Raw genomic sequence first — 6580 nt, forward strand, 5'->3', positions numbered from 1 at the left:
TTTTTTTACGCCATTACTATACCCTCTTATTATGCCCTGATGTACTCCACACAGCTTACTTATGCCCCCACATTATAAACGGAAACACCAATAATACTCAAACAAAACTACTACCAAGCAAAATCCACGCTCCAAAAGCCAAAATGGTGCTCCCTCCATTCTGAGCCCTACAGTGTGCCCAAACAGCTGTTTATTTCCACATATATAGCATCGCCATACACAGTCGTACCCTTTTCACAAATTTTGGGGTGTGTGTCTCCAGTGGCACAAGCTGGGCACGGCATATTTTCCACTGAAATAGCATATCTAGGGAAAAATTGCAATTTTTTTTTTGCACAATCACTTATGGAAAAGACATGTGGAGTGAAAATGCTCACTGTAGTTTCCAAAATGGGGTCACTTCTCAGGGGTTTCTTTTATTATTTCACATCAGAGTCTCTACAATTGTAAACCAATACTGTGTAAGTCGCCAAGTTAGGCCCCAATCTCGCATGGTACTCTTTCACTCCTGAGCCCTGTCGAATGTCCAGGCAAAATATTGGGGCCACATATAGGGTGTTTCTAAAACCGGGAAACACAGCATAATTAGAGAGCTGTCTTTTCATGGTGGCACAAGCTGGGCACCACATACTGGCATATCTATGGAAACATTCCCATTTTCACTCTGCAACATCGAGTGCACACTAATTTCTGGAAAACACCTGCGGGGTTAACATGCTCACTTAACCCCTAGGTGAATACCTTGAGGTGTGTCGTTTCCAAAATGCAAAGAGAATTGCCAAAGGCAATAGGAGCCCGTTTTTTCCCCAACTACTTTTGACTGATAGAACTAGTTTAAATATATAAAATAACTTTATTGCTTAACAAAGGACATACAACATAAATTTTAAAATTGCAATCCGTGCTGGCAAGTAAGGTAAATGTGTCAGGGCAAACTTCCTTCTCCCTGTTATTCCACACCGAATAGCCACCTCTGTAAATTGGAACTGAGGGCATGCATGGAGAAAATATACCAGGCAGACAAGTTGGTAGAGGTCCTCCCTCAGTGAGGTAGGAAGTGAACTGAACTTTTTATTGAACAAAGAAACACAAAAAACTTCCCTGTAGGAAAGTGGGATGTGCTTAAGCCCTATTGGCTCCTCAGCTGTAGGTTCTTCTGTACACTCCTCTTGCATTCCAGGGGCGGTGTCTCCATAGGCGTTTCCCTCATGCAGGCTCCTTTGTGTAATATACTGGTTTCGGAGTGGTCCTAACTTTCCCTATTCTCCTCAGGATACAGGATGGTTGTCTTGGTATAATCTACAAACCGCTGCTGATTGTAATATATATAATTAATCCAGTCTACATTTTTATTAATGGTAATAATTGTCGCACTGTCACTTACTGTCCTAATGGGACTTCTACCCCTGCAGATATAACAGGTCATGGGCAGCATCTTCCCCAAACCTAAAGACACCCAGATAACATAACCTCCGGGCTCTCATTGCTGTACTTCTTACATATGAGTGACAACAACCAGTGACCTTCACCTCACACCTCCACATAAAACTCCTCAGATTGTAATTTGCAGCACCGTGGCATATTTACACACATTATAATGATAAACCTCAGACAATATAAACAATAGGGCCTCAACTAATAATATAATGCTATCACCAATCTCATGCTATCACCCTCTGGTATTGGGTCCCATCAGTTCATTGCCAGTCCTGTACATCATCGTCCTCTTCTTCTCCTGTCTTCTGCTCTTCTGTGGAGTCAGACTGCACAGTGGTGTCCAGTGGGGGATTTATTATTATCCTCCACCTGGTCACTTACTTATTAAAATACTTGATACTGCAGTGCTGACAGATTCACTCAGGTCTTTGGTCTTTACTTTACATTGCTGATGTCATCAGGACTTGGTTTGGTCCTTCTCATCTGTCAGACACCGTCTCTTTTAGTATACGTCACCGGGCTGTACATAGCACCTCATGCTGTGAGCCTGGGGTGAGTTCCCACGTAGACAGAGTAGTGGAGTTTTATTGTGACTACCACAAACCCTCCGTATCTATCCTCTTCCTCTGGCAAGTTACTTGTCTGGGCGGCTGCTTAGAATTGTGACACTGCCGTCAGTTCATGACAAACGCGTTGTACTGGCTCAGGCTGTGCCTGCCGCATCTCAGTGAAGGAGTTCATCATATTAAAAATCTTTTGGTTCATGTTTACTGGCACTTGCCGGGGACCCCCAACCCTTGTCAATTGTTAAAATAAATACTAATCTGGTGATAACATCATCCGCATACACTATAAACGTTGTTCTAAGTACATACAATAATAATGACAGGCCCTTAACTCCTTAACGCCGAAGGACGGATATATCCGTCCTCAGCAGCTGCTAGTTCGCGCAGGAGGACGGATATATGATGGCGCGGGTACTGAGACTGTACCCACGCGATCAGCGGCAGGAGCACGGCTGTTATACACAGCCTGGCTCCTGCTGCAACTGCCGGAATCGAAGCGCGCGCCGATTCCGGCAGTTTAACCCATTAAATGCCGCTGTCAATAGTGACAGCGGCATCTAATGTGTTTGACAGAGGGAGGGAGCTCCCTCTGTCACCCGATCGGCGCCCCCGCAAACAAATCGCGGGTCGCCGTCGGGTTTCCATGACAGCCGGGGGTCTAACAAAGACCCCCAGGTCTGCCTTCAGCATCTGCCTGTTAGGCGATGCCGGAGGCATGACCTAACAGGTTGCCTGTCAGTTTTACACTGACAGGCAATAATGCTTCCGTATACTAAGTATACCAAAGCATTATATATGCGATCGGCACATCGCATAGTGAAGTCCCCTGATGGGACTTTAAAAAAAAAAATGTCAATCAGTTAAATACAGTTTGTAGAAAAAAAAAATAATAATTACAGTCAAAATCAAATAAAACTACTTTTTTTGCCCAAAAAGTGGTTTTATTCAGTAAAAGTGTCAAAACAAATCACACATATACATATATGGTATCCCCGCGATCGTAACAACTTGACCAATAATATTAAAACATTAATTAAACCGCCGGATGAACGGCGTCCAAAAAAAACGCAAAAAACAACGGCAAAATTCTCTCTTTTCTCCCATTCCCCCCATAAAAAATAAAATAAAAGTTAATCTATAAGTCCTATGTACTCCAAAATAGTACTAATGAAAACTACACATTGGCCCACAAAAATCAAGCCCACATACGGCCACATCGACGGAAAAATAAAAAAATGACGGCTCTTGGAATGCGGCGATGCAGAAACAAGTAATTTTTTTCTAAAAGGGTTTTTATTGTGCAAACGTAGGAAAAACATATAAAACCTATACATATTTGGTATCCCCGTAATCGTGCTGACCCATAGAATAAAGTGAACATGTTATTTACGCTGCATAGTACACGGCGTAAATTTATAACGTGAAAATTAATGCTGGAATAGCTGCTTATTTTCAATTCTCTCCTAAAATAAAGTTAATAAAAGTTAATCAATATATTGTAAGCATCTAAAGATGGTGCAATTACAAAATACAACTCGTCCCGCAAAAAACAAGCCCTTATACGGCTATGTCGACGGAATAAAAAAAAAGTTACGACTCTTGGAATGCAACCGTGAAAAAACAAAAAATAATCCTTGGTCATTAACGTGCAAAATGGCCCGGTCATTAAGGGGTTAAACGACAAATAAACACCTTTATGTAAGAAAAACTTCTCTGTTCCACTGGGACAGGGCCCCTGGAAGATGTGTAATTACTGGGTACATTGTATTTGAACTTGGTGTCACACTTTCCAGCAGGATTTATACCTTGATCTTAGCTGATTACCTGGAACATCTCCTATTCACAGAAATATACACAGATTCCACATGTTTATCTGACAAGTGTCTCAAACCAATTCCCCCCCCCCCTACTCTGGTTCGTTCTACCTGGGAAGGCCTCTCAAGGTCTCTTCTCTTTGTGGGAGTCGGGTATGATAAGGTTGGCACCGGTCTGCCAAGACTGTTCTGTAGGCAAATCAAACAGCTCTAACAGAATTTAGCAGCATCAGCTGTAAAGTCTGAGACATACCAATTAGATCTTACCACATCGATCCTTGCAGTCTTGTGAGGTCATACACCATCAATGCAAGTGCCATCAAGAGTGCCTTGGGTGCTACCGGTTTACCTGCCTTTATCCGTCCACATTCTGTTAGAATCTGGTTCTCATGCCTTCCGCTCCCAGTTGGACTCTTCCTGTGGAGAACAAGCTTTTCATCGCATAATCAGTAATTGATCTTAATCAGATAATTAATTTGAAGAAAAACATTAACAATGACAGATTTATGTTAAAAGTTCACACTGGGCAGTAACTAAAACTGATACATACAAACTCATTTTACTTCTTTATATATCTATACATATACATATACTGCACAGAATTCTCTGCTCTAAAATTTTCCTTTCACAACAAAAATATTTTCAAATGGGAATCTACTTGCACCAAGAAGTTATCATTTACACAAACATAATACTGACGCCTCCAATAGTCCAATGCTAAGGCTGGTCCAGAACTTTACATAAAACTTAACCTCAGTTTTTAATATTCCCACAAAATGTTTTGAATATCGTTATTAAACTAACTTTGGGATATCATCTGGAGAACTGCTGACATATTATCATTGTACAAACACCAGTTCAATACTTGGGATAACACTGTTCCCCTGTCACTACATACAACGTCTGCAGTGGGGAAGATACCAGCCGGGCTTCAGGCCCCCCTGAGAACAGGTCTACACACCCGAGCACCTTGTCATACACTTCTACCTCGGGTAGTTGTATGTTCTGCAGTCGCTGGGACGGGTAATCTGGCAGGGCTGCACTTTTCACAGGTACCTTTGCAGTTTTACCTATGTCATGCTGTGCGCACATCATGCCAGCTGCTACAAACCTAGTGGTGGCATTATTGTATCCAGGGACAAGCCAATTTACTGACACCTGGCCGCACATACTCTTGTTGTCAGTTCTGTCTTCTCTTGCTCTCTCAATTGGTTTACCCAGTGATCCAATAAAGTTCCTACTACCAATGGGTGGGCGATGCCAAAAGCGTACCTAGAGTCAGTGTAAATGTCGGCCGTCTTACCTCCAGCCAGGTTACAAGCCTCAGCGAGCACATCCAGCTCCGCTCCTTGAGATGAATGAGAAGGTGAGAGTGGTTTCTGGATGATTTACCTGGTGCCTCGTATCCTGTCTTGTACATACTGTATATGATGAAGTATTTCTACATTACAAATTTACATTAAAACCCATGTCACATATAGATAGAACATTTCAAAGGGGTGGCGTCTTCATTCTCTAAAATAAAAACAAATGTTATACACTTCTCCACACTCATCTGATAATCCAGAACACTTTGTGAATCTCACTTTATCAGGTTCTGTAAATACTTTATTAATACAAAAACAAATAAAAATTACTAAAATATTTACATAAAATTAACAATGTTCAGATAATTTTCACCTCCTTCCCTCCTAAATCTGTAAAGACTCATCTGTGAGTGACCTCGGCCTCTTGTGTAAATTTGCTGGAGGGGGATGTTCTCTTACACATTTTGTAGATCTCCTGGAACCAAATTCATTAATTCAAAACAAACCAAAATTGTACCTGATCAGTTCCTTCACCATTCCCCCCTTTTTGTACTCTGCGAAAGTAATGTAGCAGGGTTCAAAACTACATCTCAACATTATAAGGACAGGCACTCTATCTGGGGGGCACTAGTTTAACCCCCTGTAATACACAACAGCCTGGAACAAAAATGACTTTCTCCTGACAAAAAAAATACATTTTATCTTTAAAATGACTTGCAGCCATTTACCTGTAAAACATCTCACATTTTCCAAAATAACATTTAGGCCGCACTATAGCACGCGCCTCATGTGTGAAAACAAAAACAAAACAATTATAATTAGTTATTCAATAAAACGGAAAATATTATATCTGGTAATATTAATTACTGCAAACCAATAAACTGTATATAAAAATAGGGAACAGTGGGGGCACATACATTTTGAAGACCCCGTTTCTCACAATATCTGTAGTTTAATACATTTGAATGAACCCGTTAGTGACCGCCAATACGCCTTTTAACGGCGGCCACTAACAGGCTTTATTCTGATGCATATGTCTTTTTACGGCACTGCATCAGGATAAGTAAACAGAGCAGGGAGCTGTCAAATCTCCCTGCTCTCAGCTGCCAGAGGTAACTGAGGGCTGGGGGCGTCCCTGCTCTGCCGTGTGAGATCGATATTAGTATCGATCTCACCCGTTTAAACCCTCAGATGCGGTGCACAATAGCGTGCACCGCATCTGAGTGGTTTTGGAGAGAGGGAGGGAGCTCCCTCTCTCTCCCACCGACACCCGGCGATAAGATTGCCGAGTGTCTGTGTCTCCAATGGCAGCCGGGGGCCTAATAAAGGCCCCCAAGTCTGCCTGTAGCGAATGCCTGCTAGATCATGCCGGAGGCATGACCTAGCAGATGCCTGTCCGTTTTAAACGGACAGGCAGTAATACACTGCAATACAAAAGTATTGCAGTGTATTATAA

This window comes from Rhinoderma darwinii, chromosome 9 (assembly GCF_050947455.1).
Source record: "Rhinoderma darwinii isolate aRhiDar2 chromosome 9, aRhiDar2.hap1, whole genome shotgun sequence".
NCBI lineage: Eukaryota > Metazoa > Chordata > Amphibia > Anura > Rhinodermatidae > Rhinoderma > Rhinoderma darwinii.